Genomic DNA, 17,232 nt, shown 5'->3' on the forward strand with positions numbered 1-17,232 from the left:
CTTGTCAAAACCAGTGTGCCTTGTAAGGAAGAAGAGGGCTGGAGGGAGCAAGATCAAGTAGGGGATCCTGGTGATTGGATCCCTGTAGTGAGGTGCGAGGAGAAGGCTGCTACACCGATCAAGTCATTACATATGTGCAAGTAGAAGTTGGCGACCGCTGTATGCCAGAGGAGGGGCACCATGAAGTGAGCAGATAATTTAGCTGCACTGATCAGGTCGTCGCTTGTGTGCAAATGCCAGGTGGGCCCACTGAGAGGATTACTGCCATGCTGATTAGGCCGTAGCCTGTGTCTGGAATGAAGGCAGTGACCCCGTATGCCTGGTGGGGCCACCGTGAAGATTGCTGCTGTGTCAACCAGGCCATAGCCATGTGGAGCCGTTGTGAAAATTGTTGCTGTGCCTACTGGGCTGTAGCCTTTGTACAGAGTGAGGAGAGGGGTCACTGGGAGAAGGTAAGTGACATGGTCTGGTCGAGATTGTTGGCATGAGGAGGAGGCCATCGTAGTGATATGGCCCAACTCCTGACAAGCACTAGGGTGGCCCCACCCATGAAGAGGATCCCAAGAAACTTAACAGCATCGGAGGAGCATCGAGAATTCCCCAGTCACGGCCTCCACAGGAGCGCCACTGAGGAACTAAAGGACACTTGACTGTTACCCCTCTCGGGCTGCTTGTAAAGAACATACCGGAGACAGCCACTGCCACTTCAGCACCCTTGAAGGTGGGTGCACTCAAAGACTTTGGTCGTTCAGATACTGTGGTTGCAAATAAGACTGATGTTTGGGCCAAACAGTCTGAGAAACTTGCCCTGGTGCTGGCACACTCTTGAGTTTATTAAAGAGTTGGAGTGGGCTCCTGTGACTCAGACTACTGGTGGGGCTTAACCTGAATGTCACCTATAGTAAATGGAGAACAACCACTACCACTAGAGAAGGGGAGTGGGACTCATGGACACAACTGTTAAAACTCTAGAGCCCTGACCTCGGGTCTGTGTGTACTGTTTGTGAATGCCATATTTTACTTTATGTTCAATTACAAATGTGCCTTTTTCATCAGAAGAACTATTTGACTGGAGAATCATTTATTGCTGCTGCTGCTAAAAGTATTTTGAGTTGTGAGCCTGTGTCACACCCTCTGTCTACATGCCCCTGAGAAGCCTTGGTCTGGGCTACCCGGGCTACCACTGAGAGTCAAGTGCTGAAGTGGTACTTGGCTCAGTTGCTTGGGATCCATAGTATATTGGGCCCTGGGATATCAGGAGTAAAATACCTTAACCCCCACGGTTGGGCCCAGTAACTCCTGATTTTAACAAGGTTCTCTCAACTTTCCTCCATTCATCTTAAAAGCATGTGAAATTCTTCCTGTTGGAAGAAAGCCTTCTTGAACCCAATGATAGTCTTTGATGGAGGACACTGAATAATACTCAAGAATAGTAGTCATTTGAGCATGGATGTGCCAAGTGTGCCTCCAAAACATTTTTGTTTTTATGATAGCAGTCATTAATTTAGATATTCAGAAAATATGTTTCAAGGTGAGGTATCCTGTTGTCTTGCAAATCTGGCTCATGGACATTAAGGATTTGATTTTACAGACACTTCTAACCACAGACTCCGCACCTTGTGAATCTCCCCAGGCGTGAGACTCTTTCCAGAAACCCTTGCAATTAATGGCCCGGAAGAGGGACGATCTGACATTCGGATGGTGCTACGAAAAGGCCTATAGGCTCGCTGTGGTCAATAACCTTTATTTGTTTTAACTAATATTATTACTAAACACGAATGTCATGATTAGTGCTTAGCTATGAGTAGCCCGAACATAGTTAAATGTCAGTTTCTCTAATGTGTACGTTTCTCTAAATTTGTTGCTTACCATTCGTTTTATCTTTAATGTTTGGAATTTGCACAGTTTGAGGAACATCTCTGTATTTAACTCTGTAGAATATGAGGTTTTAATGACAGCTCTACAATGCTACCCATTATTGATTTGTCCTGAAATAATCCATTGTTAAACTCTTGCAAAAGCTTCTTCACACAGACAAGTAGCATCATCAACCACCATTGCAACTCCCTCCTAACTATGACAATGCAGTGCCACAGTAATGTGCCACCCCTGAGTGCTGATGTTGCTTCCTTTTTTTCTGCACCTGTAGACTTTGATTCGGAACTCCATTCCTTTTAATTTGAGTTTTTATTGAATTCTCAGATTTCTAAACACTCTCTGTTAGTTTCAAGGGATGTCGTCCCTAAAGAGAATGGGTTTCAAGCCATGCTGTGCATGCCAGAATAGTTGCGGATGACAGACCCACATGATGTATACTTATGGTGCCTCAGGATCAAGCATAACTCTAAGTTGTGTAACAGGTGTTCCTTGATTCATCCAAATCCTATTAGAGACAGAGAGACTAAACTCTGACGCACAACAGAACAAGGCCATCCTTGGTTGAGGTCCTGTGTCAGATCGATTAAAAGTGAACTTGAAAGACAAGTCAATGGACAATTTGAGAATAAAACACAAGCAGTACGACCAAAGATTCTGAACTCTCAGGGGTTCAACATCCAGGAACAGATTGTGCATCTAGTGGTCATGACCCCTGACTCTACCTTCTTTGTTCGACTTTAATCAAATGTCTAACTTGGGGCTTATGCGCGCCAAGGCATTTAAGGAAGCCATCCCTCAGATATTTAACTTCATCCTGGCTCCCTCATGTACATTTCAGCAGTACTGAACTATTGGTTCCGCCAGTAAGGCGTCTGCTGGCTTTCCTGACACTGACACTAGCCTGCTCCACCAGTGGCACTAGGCTGTGTCTCCACCCCCTGCCACAGAACCCACCTTCTGTTCCTCCATCATCGTGGCTAAAATCTGGCACCTCTTGCTTCCAATCGAGAGATGTTCTTGGCTAGAGCCTGCTGGATGCAGAGATACGCAATTATCAAAGCAAATAGTGGGGATGATAATGAGGGCTCTTCTCTTGTCCTTCTGTCGCACCAGCAGTGTTTCAAGATGATGAATGCCATTTTTGGGCCTGATCACACAAATGTGGTCTTCATATGCTTTATCTGTAATGTAAAATACACTTGTTAACAAGTATGATTTCTTTCTCTTCCCCCATGTCCTAAAGGCCTCCAGGCCCTAAAGGCATTGAGTCTGGAACATGCAGGTTGTAGTCCCAGTGCTACATCCGAGAGTCTCTGTTCTGGCCTGATGGTTGTGAGGCTTCTAGGGTTCTGGACTCAGCACATTCTGAAGCAGTAGGCTCACCACTGGGGATCCCTTTCAAAGAAAACTCGCATCCTCCACGATGCAGCTCAGGATCTCTGATGGTGGATGTAGGATTTCAGTTTAACATGTGGCAGGTCATTTTCATTGCTCTTCAAGAGCTTGCTGTAAGGCTGGATGCATCATTTCAGGGCTAGTGAGCTCAATTGGAAGAGGTGGAGATCAGATGTCTTTGCTCTAAGATACAGCAGTGCCATCAAATAAGTATTCTGGAGTTGAAAGCTATGTGGGTAACCCAAAACACATTTTAGCCTTCCATCAGTAAAATGGCGAACCAGGTGCTCATTTACATTACTACCTCCCTGTGGAACTGCAAAAACAGGACGGCTTGAGTCTTGTTACCTATATCTGTACGCTCCGAAGCTTTGATGATCTCTGGCTTTTCATAGGATTTCCTTGATGATCAGTCACCTAGTGAGGTTATTCAACATTAGAGCAGACAAACTCAGCAGGCATCATATTATCGATCAGAAGTGGAATCCGGCCTCCTGCAAGCCACTGATCCCACAAGTCCTAAAGATAAGTAAGTGAGACCAAGCACAAACACTTCTGGTTGCCTGTGACAGGAGGGTCTTTAACTGGTGACTCTTAGTTCCTGCTGCACACATTGGCTTCCTCCACTGGCGGACCTGCTTTTCCAGGTGCAAGGTAGGGTGCTGCACCTTAACCTTAGCAATCAACGTCTCCGTCCATGGACCTTGAATGGGACAAACTGAGAGGCTTTGAGCTACCATTTGAAGTCTTGTATTCACTTGGCTGCTCAATAACCTATGACCAAATCAATTTTTTTCAGTGAGCTGCTCCAAATTTGTCACCTAGTCAGAGTTGAGAAGTAGGTTGACCCTCTGTAGGCTAAATTGTATGACATACTTTTATTTTATTGTCTTCAGAGGCAAGACTTTGTTGTGGGCACTGTAAAGGGTTACTTATCAGCCTTCTCTGCCTTTCTTATTAGCCGTCATTATTCATAAAAACTATTGCAATGTGTTTTCTGAATGTTTTTTCAAGCATATTTCCACCCTACAAAATGCCAAAGTGAAACCTAATTTGGTTTTAACATTCTTAATGTGTACTCCTGTTGAGAACCTTCTGAGTTGTACTCTGAAACTCCAAATCCTGAAGAACCTATTCCTCACTGCTATTAGTACTACATATAATGTGAGTGAGCTTCAGGCATTGTCCTTTCAGCATTCCCATTCTACATTTTGTCGTGACAAACTGGTGCAAAGGTTTGCTACATTGTTTTCTCTGAAAGTGGTTTCCATGGCTGTAGTCCGTCACACATCCTGCCTTTTTTTTTCTCCACCACAGCTATAAAAAGAGAAGACAAAGCTTCCAGGTTGGATTGAGATTATTTTCTACCTCGATAGAACTAACAGGTATTAGGTGGGTGATCACCTGTTTTGTGGGTTTGCTGGGGTGAAGAAAGAAACCTTGTCACATTGGATTTTCTTCGCGTTTCTAACTGCTATGCCCTGGCAAAACGAAACCTGAAGGCCTTTGGGCTCCTCCTAAGAGAGCAAATGCGTCTTTGACTGTTTTAGCTCCTGTTGTTCTTGTTTTGGATATCTGCCAGGCAGCCACATCAGCATCTGTCCATACGTTCACCAGACTTTATTGCATAGATCCACAAATCTGCAGAAAGAGTCATTTTGATTGCCTGGTCCTCCAGGACTTCCGGGTGTATAAGCCACTGCCCAGACCCACCATTGTTTAGAGGGCATTGCTTTTGTATTGATACACAAGGCATAGAATCTACTGTTAGAAATATACATCAAAAGAATACGTTATTTATCTTCTGTAACAGTCTTTCTGGTGGATATTCTATCTAAAGGAGATTCCTCACAGCCCGCCAACCTATCTGTTCTGTGGAGTGAATCTGAAGTTAGTTTTTGAACACTGGCCAAGAAAGATCAATTTTGTTGGCTATTCTACCTGCACTCTGCGTTCTTAGTTAGGGCCTTATTTGTATCTCCTTGTTGTCATGTACTGGAGCATGGATGGAGTCACAACATAGGTTGATGCTGCTACTTTTCTGCTCATTTGCCATGGCAAGAGTTTCCAGATCTAGTGTGGTGCCTTGGGAGATTCACAATGGGAGAAAACTCGGGTGACTTAGAGTATTACCTAGAAGTGGTTTTACTGAAGGTAACTTATTCCTGATGGGTGATTTACTTTTTCAGTTAAAAGAGACATCACAACTGCATAATCATTTTTCTTATGGTGTCATTGTACACAGCTGAATGTATATCCAGTTCTTCTGTCTTTTGCTGCTTACACCTCCACAGTTGCAAGCTCAGACCCAGGCCCCAGAGAGCAGGTCCATAAGCATGAGTCCTGTACTTTGCTAACAGTCTGTCCCTCGAGGCTGTGGGATTTTCTGTTTTGGATGCAAGGCTGAACTAGGAGCACTTCAGAAACGGATCCACTGGCAGTGGTTTTGTCAGACGTTGACAAATGGAAATCTTATAGCAAAAGCAATGCAAGGACATTGGCCCAAGATTATATTTGCCTTTTCTCTGGTCCAAATCCCTTCCAATCCACAACGAACACCAGCTTTTCATGCTCTGTATATGTTTTACCTCAGCTTCATTTGTCAGCACCAAATCAGGAGATTTGGTGGCTCACAACTAAGGTGCTGTTTATTTTAGTTGGGATACATGAAACACAGAATAGATGGAAAGAATTTGTGAAAGATGGAGTCAACTTGTGACTAAGTTAATTACATGGATCAGTGTATGATCCAGTGTTCTTAAATTGTGGCATCCTGGGTCCAGTGTTTCTGGTCCAGAGTTTCTCTTTTATTGGCCTAACTTTGGGCTACTTATGTTTCTGTTTTGTTTAGGTGAGGTTGTCTTGTGCCATTAGCACAGGGTCAAGTAAGGTCTAAAGGCTTTATGCAAGGGGTCTATGATGCAGTTCTATTAGCAATCATATTAAGATAAAGATCAGAAATCTGGTAAAAAAGAAAAAGTGGAGAATTGCGGACTGCTCTTTGATTCATCATTTCGGTTTGTCCATCTGTTTCTAGATGGCAGCTGTGAAATTGGCACCAGTGAAATCTTGCCAGGGTTGAGACTCCTTTTCAGAATTTGAAACATGTGGTACCTAATGTGATCTCACTATATCATGCACAAAGTCAGTATTGATCGTTGAAGCAGTTGGTATGAATTTCAAGGGCACAAAGTGACTGGGTGTGCCTATTCCCTATTTTCCTCTTAAAAACAAAAGGGGGTGGGTTGTCGCATTGTTTTGATTTTCCTTGTTTCCTGGTCCATTTCATTGTTTGCTTTTTCCATCGAAACTACAAGAAGAAAGTGCATCTTTGCAGTGGTAATCTGATGAGCAGCTGATGTCTAAGACCTGTGATGGCCCTATCTTGAGGGTAAGACAAACGTCCTTTCAGAAATCTAACAACCTGGGCAAGCTACTTCTGAGCCCCTGCAGCCCTTCAATGAGATCCTCACCAACACCTTAATGGGCACCTGGTCAAAGCCCTGTTCTAGGCCACTGAATATGCAGCTGAACAGAAACCAATCACCAACATCTGGCTACCCTCATTTTCCCACTAAATGTCCTACTCCAGAGAGTCTGTTTGTTCAGGCTTCAGCCAGTGCTAGCGCGCCTGATCTTTAGTAAGTTAACTTACAAGGGGACGCGTATAGGCCGATGAACCTTTTGGATCTCATGGAGTATCCTAGCCATGTAGTATTCGATGAACATCAATGATCAAAATACAAATCAATAGTCAATAAACAAAACACTAATCATCAATCATTTCATGAATAACCATAACGCAATTATACGTTTTATAAATTTTATTTCCCTATTAGATACAATACTAAGTCATCAGGTTGGATCAAACTTTATTCAACTAGTTCAGAATTAGCTCATTAATGACCACCAATGACATAATCTAATCAGAACTTGAGAAAACATATGTTCGAATGCTTCAGCATAAGCCAACAAAGAAGAATATAACAGCATTAATAGCAGAATTCAGCAATCAGTTTGTCAATCATTTGTCACTGTGAGCGTCACAGAAAGAATACCTTACCTAACCCAAATTAGCATTAGCATGTGGGACTTCATGCGAAAACAATTTAGAAAACACGAATTTAGAAAACATCTAGCTAAAAGAAAAACGTATTCAAATAGCGCAATTGGTACCTAGAAAGTAAAGGCACAAAAAAGTTAACAGTCACATTGTCATAGCTACCTATCCACAGAATGGATCAGCAACAAAGTCAGTCTTCGTCTTTAGGTCATCAATCGATCAACAAAGCATCAGGCTCTCAAGAACTTGAGCCCAATGACAGAATCTCGAATTGTATCTTCTGGCATCAGCAATTCACCCCTCGCATCTCATCATTGCATCTGAAGTTTTAGCTCCTTATCATGACTTTTTATTAAGGTTTTCCAGTCCATCCCCCTAATTCTTAATTGGTCAATTAATCACCAGTTATGACTCTATCCAGTAATATTATTTTTGCCAATCTATGAATTCTAATATTTCACCGTTCTCAGTTCATTGATTGGGTCACTGTACGATGTCCTCATCATCCGGCTCGTCAGGTATCGAAAATGTTGCATCTTCTTCTCCAGTCAGTGGTCCTATTGTACAAGTCCTGGTAAAGTACATCGAGTCTGTCTTACACCAAAAGTGTTACATATCCTAGTCCCTCATCTCTTGTTCGTCGGTACATTGCAGACAATTCTAGCTAAGCAGATTTTATTAACGCAAGTGGTCAAGGTTAGTTCAATACATTTGCTTTCCTCCAGTATGCTTTAATAATTCATCTTCTGCATGAGGCCTGACAACTAGGCCACAACTTCGGCTAAGTTAGTTCGACAGTATAACGCAAAACTACTACATTACTTTTGTTCATTTTGAATATTTTATGCATTTTTTGATCATTTTAGTACAATCTCATAAAAGCTGGCTGTCACTCTCCGTGGGCACATTTTCAAACATGCACATTCATTTTTTTACATTGAATTTTTCTATTAACTGCTTGTTAATCAAAACACATAAACATTCATTAATAATTTCTAATTAGCATATCTGCTTCAACACCAGCAAGGTGAATCCCAATTAATTCTCCACCACTTCCCCAGATAGGGAGTCTTAAGACAACCAAGGCATTCAGAAAACAAATGTTCTATTCTGGGAACCTAGCACTGAGATCAATGAAAGCTGTCTGTTTATTCGGCTGATAGAAACCTGCTCTCTGAGACATGGCCAGAGAAATCCTGCTGCCAATCTCGGAGACCTTAGGCCTCACTTGATCAGACCAATTGGGATGGTCAGGATGCAGCCAAATATGTAATTTGTGCTGGCCTTGATACTACGGTCTAGGAAAGGCAGTTGGCACCAGTGTTGTGCTCTACCACCATGCTTGGATGCGCTGCAGTGGATTCTCTAGAGACATGCAGGCCTCTCTCATGTATATGCCCTGCGATGGCTTGTACCAGTTCAGTGAAAAAGACGATACTGCATTGGAACATTTCAAAGAAAGTAGAGGCACTGTACACTCCCTAGGTCTTTTGACCCATGCCAAGCAGTTTCAGAACCAGTTAAGGAATTTCCGAAGTTACTCTTGGGAGCTTCTGTGTAGGCCACCTTTAGTCTTCCCAGTCAGTGCTGCTATCATGCCATTCCCTTTCAGGCCTGTGAAATGGATCTGGCTGGTAAAATGCAGACCTTCAAGGGCACTAGTCCTCCCAGTCCCTTTGCCATGCAGCAACAGCCACCAAACCACTTTAGCCTGCCATCAGTTGTGCATCCACCCTTTAAGAGGTCGGAAACAGTACTTCTTTCCTGGGTGGCAATCCCTCAAATCCGATGGATGGGTCCCTCCAATCACTCAGTATGGCTGTGCCCCACCCTTTCTTAATGCTCCATCAACCCTTCACCATTCTGCTACAAGAGAGGCCAGTTTTACTTTCCAAAGGAACGAGACGCAGAAATAGAGGCGTGTTGATACTCTATTTCTTCATGCTGAAGAAGGAAACCTCTGCCTTTCTATGTTTTCCTGCATAAATATACATTAGAAATGCTCACACTGGCCCAGATCTTGTCTGCCCTGGACCCGACCAACTGGATAGTGTCCTTCGACCTGCAGGATGCATATTTTCCTGCTGTCCCTCAGATGTTACCCTCAGTTCTGTGTAGGCCTAGACCATTGATAGTTTGCTATGCTCCCTTAAGGCCTCATCAGTGTCCATCAGGTGTTCACAAAAGTAATAGCAGTGATTGCTGCTCATCTTCGGAGGTCAGTGATACTGGTTTACCCTATCTTGATGACTGGTTGTTGAAAGCGTAGTCGCTACAGTCAGCTGTAGATCCCTTCCAAATGACAGCAAACCTCACAACATATTTGGGGTTCTCGATCAGCAAGCCGAAATCACACGACTCTTTGGGATAGGCTTGCTTTCATTGGTGCTGTCCTGGATATGATCCAGTTCAATTCCTTCCTTGTTTTGCAATGAGTCCAAGACATTTGGGCTGTGGTCCAAACATTTCAGCCTCCGTCCTAAATTTTGCTGACAGCTTCTGTGAGACTTCTTGGGCTTTTAGCCTCCTGCTTCCTTGTCGACGACGCCAGGTGGCGTATGCGGGCTCTGCATTGGAGTCTGAAGTTCCAATCAATCCAGCACCAATGAAACCCATAGATTGCCATTCTAATTTTGCAGGAGATTTCACATGATCTGTAGTAGTGGCTATTTGCCCATAATTGGACCAGCAGCACCAAACGCTAATGGCGGTGAAGGATGGGTCACTGCTGGGTTGTAAAGGTCATCTAGAGGAGGAGCTACAGCTACAGCATAAACCTTGCTGCATATCAATCTATGGATCATTTGTCTGACATTAAAGGCTTTCATGCCTCCCATCAAGCGAGGCTGATGCAGGTTCTCACAGACAACACCATATGGTACTGCAACAAGTGGGATGGTGTGGGGGTTCCTGGGTCCTGTGCCTCGAGGCTCTGCACATCTCGGTTTGGCTGGGACATCAGCTCATTTCCATGATTGTGAACCATCTGACGGGATCCTTAATTGCCAAGGTGGACGAGCTCAGCTGGTGTCATCTGGTACATCATGAATCCCTTTTACATCCTAAGGTGGCGCAGTGCATCTTCCAACAATGGGGAGAACACTAGCTAGATATTTTCACCACCATCACGAAGGTGCAGTGTCAAACGTTTTCATGCATCAGAGTTTCCATGAAAAGATTTACTAGGAGATGTATTCCGTCAGGAATGCAACACTGGATTGCTGTATTTTTTTTTTTTAGATATGTTTTTATTATTGTATCATGTAACAAATAAACATAAAAGAAAGATACAGGTGATCGAGTTACATTGCAAATGATGACACATTCTGCTCAACCCCTCTGTCAGATCAAGCATTTCCAAGTAGAAGTGCCCAGCAGCGCCCGTACGCGCGTGAGCAAGCAAGGGCGCGCGCTGGTTCGGTGGGGCAGAGCACAGGGAGAGCGTTAATCTGATCAACCTTGGGAAATTAAGAATCTATAATTAGGAGAGTATAGAGGAGAGCCCGAATCTGGGGACGGGGGACCCACCAAGCGAGCGCTATGGGCAGAGGGGGAGGATGCGGGGGGGAGGCACCGAGACAGTAGAACTTAGGCTCCCGCTCACTCCCCGGCGATCAATCCCTTAGGGGCCAGTCGCGCCGCACGCCGCGCCAGCCTGGGTTTAGCACGGCTCCCCCGGGGGGAGCCAAATCACAAGTGGTCATGGGCAAGTGGGGGGACCCACGACATGGCGAGTACGGGCAAGGGTCACGGGTCTCACTGTAGGGCTGGCAAGCCTGGCGTCATCGCGCGTGTCAAGCTGGTGCGTTGCCGATACTGTCTCTACTGGTCTCTTTAACTATTTTATTTTTTTATTTTTTATTATTGTTCATTGTTGTTGTGTATTCCTTTGCCAGAAGTGTACTGAGCTTTCCATGTGCTTGTGTGGCCCTGTGTGCTTTGAAGCGCATCCTTATTATGTTTATGATAGTATAAGGTAGTGCTAACGGTTTTTTTTGGGACTAAATCTCAGGGATTACCATTTTGTGAAATATTCATGGTGGTCGTTCATCGTCTTTGTTTTCTATGGTTGTCACAAAGGAGTTCCAGGTGTTTAAGCCCTTAACTGGAATCCCCCTAGCCAATAGGAGCTGCAGTGTCTGTGCCTCAGCCTTGGTCCAGCACAGCAGCTCAGAACGCCACATATCTATCCCAGGGGCGGCCGGAGCCTTCCAGTGCATGGCTATGAGGCGTCTATACATCACCAGCGCCAAAGCTATGCATCTTAGTGAATGCTTCCGGTTTTTAGGACAGGGGCCTATCCCCAGTAGGCACAGTTCAGGTGTGGGGGAGCGCAATGGCCGGCCGTTCTGTCAGCAAAGTTATTATGTCATTCCATGTTGTTCAAACTGGGGGACAGTCCCAGGTCATGTGGAAGAAGTTGGCATTGGGGGTAGAGCATCTGGGGCACACCTGGGTTGATTGAGGGAACATGCGCGTAATGCGGTGTGGGGATAGGTATGTTTGGTGTAAATAATTAAACTGGGTATAGCGGAAGTGTGGGTTGCACGATACATCTTTTATCATGTTCATGGCCTGGCTCCATGCGTGTTGTGATAGTGGTTCTGTCAGCACGCTATCCCATCTGTTTTTTGCTTGTTCTTGTCTAGGTGGGAGGCAAGGATCGTGTATGTTCTGGATACATTTAGTGGGGTGTCTATGCTACCTAGTATGTCATGAAGCGTGGGAGCGACGTTGGGTTCTAAGTTGCAGCAGTTCCAACAAGAGCGTAATACCCGTCTTACTGCTCCAAATGTTATAAAACCACCCTGCCCCAAGTCATACTTGTCGGAAAGAGCGTTGAATGTTAGGAGGTGCCCTTCATTGTATATGTCGCTGATTGTGCGTATGCCTTTATCGACCCATCCACCTAGCCCCACCCTCGTAGCTATATTGGCGAGTTTCAAGTTGGCCAGTAGTGGAATTTTGGGGGAGTACAGCGGTTTTTGGTCGCCGGCTAGGACTTAGCGGCCCCATATCCAGTGCGCGGTTTTCCGTAATATATTTTGTGGGTGTTTGGGGTGCTCACGATTCATTAGGTAATGTAGTACTCCCGGGTTACCCATTGTGGAGAGAATCAATTGTGATTCCGCGCTATCGGGGCACCCAAGCCAGGTAGATGTCCACTGTATTTAGGCGGCTGCATAGTATAGCTCGAGTCTGGGTGCTCCTAATCCGCCCATACTTAGTGGTTGGTATATTTTAGTTAATGCTACACGCCGCCGGCCGCTGCCCCAAATTAAGGCTGTTAATAGGCTATTTAGGGGTTTGAAGAAGGAGGTTGGTAAAATCAGTGGGGGGGGGCATGAAGAAATATAGCAGACAGGGGAGGATTATCATTTTTGCTATGGCCACTCTGCCCAGAGGCGAGAGCGGGAGCGAGCACCAGAAGGGCAGGGAGCCTCTGATGGATCTAATCGCTTGACCAAGGTTGCCCTCCCTAAGGTCGCGTGTATCGTGGTATATGTTTATGCCTAAGTATTTGAAAGTGTTGTGGCACCACTTCAGATTGCCCGGTCTGGAAAGCATCCTGTGTGCTTCAGGGACTGGGCGCATAGGAAATATACACGATTTTGTCCAGTTCACCTTTAATCCGGCTAGTGAGCCGAATTCGCACAGTAGTTTCAATAAGTCAGGCAGAGATTCATTATGATTACGAAGAAAAATAAGGGCATCGTCTGCGTATAGAGATACTATGCGGTATGTGTAATCATCACGGACGCCCCATAAAGGGGCGACCGCTCGTAAACGTGCTGCTAGTGGTTCGATGGCAAGTGCGAACAGAAGAGGGGACAGTGGACATCCCTGTCTGGTGCCCCTTTCTATATTGAATGGCTGGGAGATTGTGTCGCCAGTTTTGACCCGCGCGGTAGGGTTAGAGTAGAGCACCCCCACCCAATCAATGTATGTCCGTCCGAAGCCCATGCGTCGGAGTGTTTCCATCAGGAAGGGCCATCCCAGCGTGTCAAATGCTTTTTCTATGTCTAGGGACACAGCAACATGGTGGTGGTCACCCTCTGGGGAGTTTGCCATTAGGCGCAGTAAGTTCCGGATGTTGCTGAAGGTGCTACGACCTGGTATGAAGCCGGATTGGTCTTGGTGGACCAAGTGTGTCATATATGGGAGTAATCGATTGGCTAAAAGTTTACCTAATAATTTACAATCTGTGTCTAGTAACGAAAGTGGCCTGTATGAGCGTCACGACCCGTTTTAGGAAGTACCGCCATTAGTGCCTCCCGGCAAGTGTCAGGCAGTTGACCGCGTTTCAAGGCTTCAGATAGCATAGCGAGATATGGGGTTAATGTTTGAGTCGAGAACGTGCTATAATATTCCAGGGGTAACCCATCGCTGCCGGGGGCCTTGCCTTGTGATAGTTGTTGTAAAGCCTGTTGTATTTCCGTAATATCTATTGGCCTATCTAGGTCGGCTGTTTGCGTGGCAGTCAGGCAGGTTATAGTAATATCATTAAAAAACTCATTCAGTGATGCTGTGGAGGGTGGTGGGTGAGCTTTGTATAGTGTGCTATAATACTCCCTAAAGGCGCAGTTGATATCTGCTTGGGTGTTCACTATTAGTCCTATGTCAAGGCGGATGGCCCCTATAGGAGAATTCCGTGGCTCAGAGCGTGTGAGCCATGACAGTAGTTTGCCTGACCTATCCCCTTCCGCGTGCGCTCGGGCCGTGTGGTGTCGGTAATCGAAAAGCCTTAGTCGCTTATCTATTTCGTGCCATTGTGCACGCGTTCCGGTGAGCTCGGCCTGGGTGATTGTGCCACAAGCAAATTTACATTCAGAGGAGTGGACTTCGTCCTCAAGATTGCAGAGCTCGCGTACTAATGTTTGGCGTACTCCTACCGTCGTTGATATGCAAGCACCTCTTATAACTGCTTTGTGTGAGTCCCATTCGTTTGTTCTAGTGCTTGTTGACCCGTCATTTTGAGTGAAATAAGAGGAAATGTGTGTGGCTAGTTCTTTTCTGAATGGTGGGTCCTGTAATAACTGAGTTTGCAGGCGCCAAGTTGGAATACAGGCGCGTGGCCTGCCCCACCTGATATGGGCAATAAGTGGGGAATGATCCGAGATTACCCTGGCAGTGTATTCGGCGCTCGTAATTCTGTGTATCAAATCCTGTGTGGTGGGAATGAGATCTATGCGGGTATGTAGGAGATGTACTGGGGAATAATAGGAGTACTTCCGGTCTTGTGGGTGTAGATGTCTCCAAGAATCTATCAAGCGGTGATCCCACATCCATAGTCGCAGCGTCTGAGAGTTTTTAGTTACTTGGGTGGCCGCTATGGGGGGGGTGTGATCTGTCCATGTCTGTCTGTGGAACGCAGTTCATATCCCCACCCCAGATGCATGTTGAAAGTGAGTTGTTTGATATGTGCGAGATCGTTCTTTGTAGGAAGTCGCCCTGACCAACATTCGGGACATATAGTCCATTAATCCCCAACATCTCTCCGTCGAGATGGCATACTAGTTGTATGTACCTGCCGTCCCTGTCAACTGCGCTGCGTTGTACCACGTAGGGAACCCCTGGGGCTATCCAGATCAAGACCCCCCTAGCGAAAGATGAATTGCCAGAACCGTAGACTTGTCCCGCCCAGCATTTTGCCAGCCGTGGGATCTCTTCTGAGGGGATATGTGTTTCTTGGAGAATGGCTATGTGGATACGATGTCTTTTTAAGTGTGCATGTATTCTGTTGCGCTTTTTCATTCCCGCCATGCCCTTTACGTTCCAAGTCATTATATTATATATTGGTTCCTTATTCATTATGCTGAATTGAGTTTTTACGTGCCAGTGTTGTGATCCCGGGTTCCCATCCCCAGTGTCGTCTGTGAATCGCTGTCAGCCCGGCACGCGCACCCCCAGCCCGAGCCCCCCACCCGCCCCGCACCGGCACGGAAGCCACCCCGGCCCGAAAAGGGGGGACAGTGCAAAGATGGGATAAGAAAAAGAGAGAGGAAAAACAAAATACCACACTAAAGGATATTTCGGGAAAGGCCCGATTTGAAACAAAGTGGCACAACCGGTGCCTAAACAGCAGTCCAGAGGGTTAAGTTCCATACGGGTATTATTAGGTTGGTGGAGCGTGGGTTGGTTGAGGTTGGACATCCAGTGGCCCACCTCCAGGATAGTTCTTTCCCTGTGTGCATCAAGTTGTGGTCACGTCCTCCAGCGGCGGTCCAGCGAGGAGCCAGCGGGGCGGCAGTAAGTCCGGCCCCGATCCAGGGCGGCCACGTGACTCCGTTCGTGGTTACGTGGAAAGGGGGGTCCGGCCCCCCCTCGCATGGCATCTGGAGAGAGCGCGGCACCGGCGCGTGTAAAGACACTAGAGTTCGTCCGCCGAGCGCGAGGTAAGGTCGGGGCCGGCCACAAGAGGGGAGAGGAATGGGCTGGGTTCCCCTCCGGGAGAGCCGCTGTCGGTGTTGTCCGCTTTGCTCCTGGTGTCGATTTGGGATCGGGTGAATGTGCTAGTTTCCCTTAAGCTTTGCGCTTGATCGGCTTCCATCTGTGATTTTGTTGGTCGAGATATTGTTTTGGTTTTCTTTTTCCTTCTGGTATTGGGGGTGACCCATTCTTCAGCTGCTTCTTTTCCTTTGGGCGAGTTGACCAGGCCCTTTGCGTGGATCCATGTCCATGCGTTCTCCGGGGTGGGGAACATGAGTGTTTTCTCTTCGGTGACTATACGCAGGCGGGCTGGAAACACGAGCGAGTAGATGATGTTATGTTCCTGCAAAAGTTGTTTTATCTTGATATATGCTGCTCTTTTACGTTGCACTTTCATTGTGTAGTCCGGGTAAGCAGATACCGTGCTGTTTTCCAAGCTGATTGGGTTAGAGTTTCTGAAGTGCTGGAGGACAGAGTCTCTCTCTCTATGATTGAGGAACCGGGCTATCAGTGGGCGTGGCGGTGCTCCGGGTCGGGGGGGTCTGCCCGGAATTCTGTGGGCTCTTTCTATTGCTGGAGCTTTGGTGGTGCTTTGTATATTCATTATGTCTTTCAGCCATTTCTCAATGAAATCTTCGTCTGTAGGTAATTCCAAGCGCTACGTGATGCCAATAAATCTGATGTTATTGCGTCTTGAGCACCCTTCTGCATCCTCGGTCCTGCGATGCAATTGCGCAAGTTCCGTTTCCATTTGTTGGATTTTGTTTTTCATGTCTGCTATCTCTGGTTGGACCGTTTTTAACGATAATTCTGTGTTTTGCACTCTGTCTGTCAGTTTGCAGTGGTCCGCGCGGAGCAACGAGACTTCCAATGCCGCGGCGTCAATTTTCCCTTCCAGCGAGGTCTTGGTCTCCATTATTGCTTACATGATTTTGTCGAACTCTAGGGAATGTGTTCGTAGAGTTTCGCTCAGTTGGAGCAATGTTGCAGCTTGCGTATCAGAGTGTCCAGTGTCATGGAGGGGATCCCCATCCGTGGGGGCTCCCGGTTTGGGGTGTTTTGGCTTGACCATAGCGCCCTCTGCTTAGCCGGGGTAGGGTGAGTTAGGTAGAATCCAAAGGGGATGCAGGAAGGTTAGGCCAGACAACTCGTAGATGATGTAGAGATGCAACGTTTGGTGCCACTGTGGTGGGGTTCAATGAGTGGTAGTGCGAAGTTTAGTATTAATGCGGAGCCAGAGGTTGTCTGAGTCTGTGTTATTGGTGCGGGCCTAGCTTTTTTGCCTCACCTGCGCAATCCCCGGTGTGCTCGCAGGCGCAGCCCCGAGAGCCGCGGCTTCCGCTTGTTGAAGAATAAAAGTTTTATCTTGCGCCAATGGTGTTTTGTTGAAATAATGGACTTTCTTCTCAGAGAATTTCTATATATATATTTTTTTCTTTCACCTTTACTACTTTTTTTTTTTTTCT

Source organism: Pleurodeles waltl, chromosome 8, assembly GCF_031143425.1.
Source record: "Pleurodeles waltl isolate 20211129_DDA chromosome 8, aPleWal1.hap1.20221129, whole genome shotgun sequence".
In the NCBI taxonomy this organism is placed as follows: domain Eukaryota; kingdom Metazoa; phylum Chordata; class Amphibia; order Caudata; family Salamandridae; genus Pleurodeles; species Pleurodeles waltl.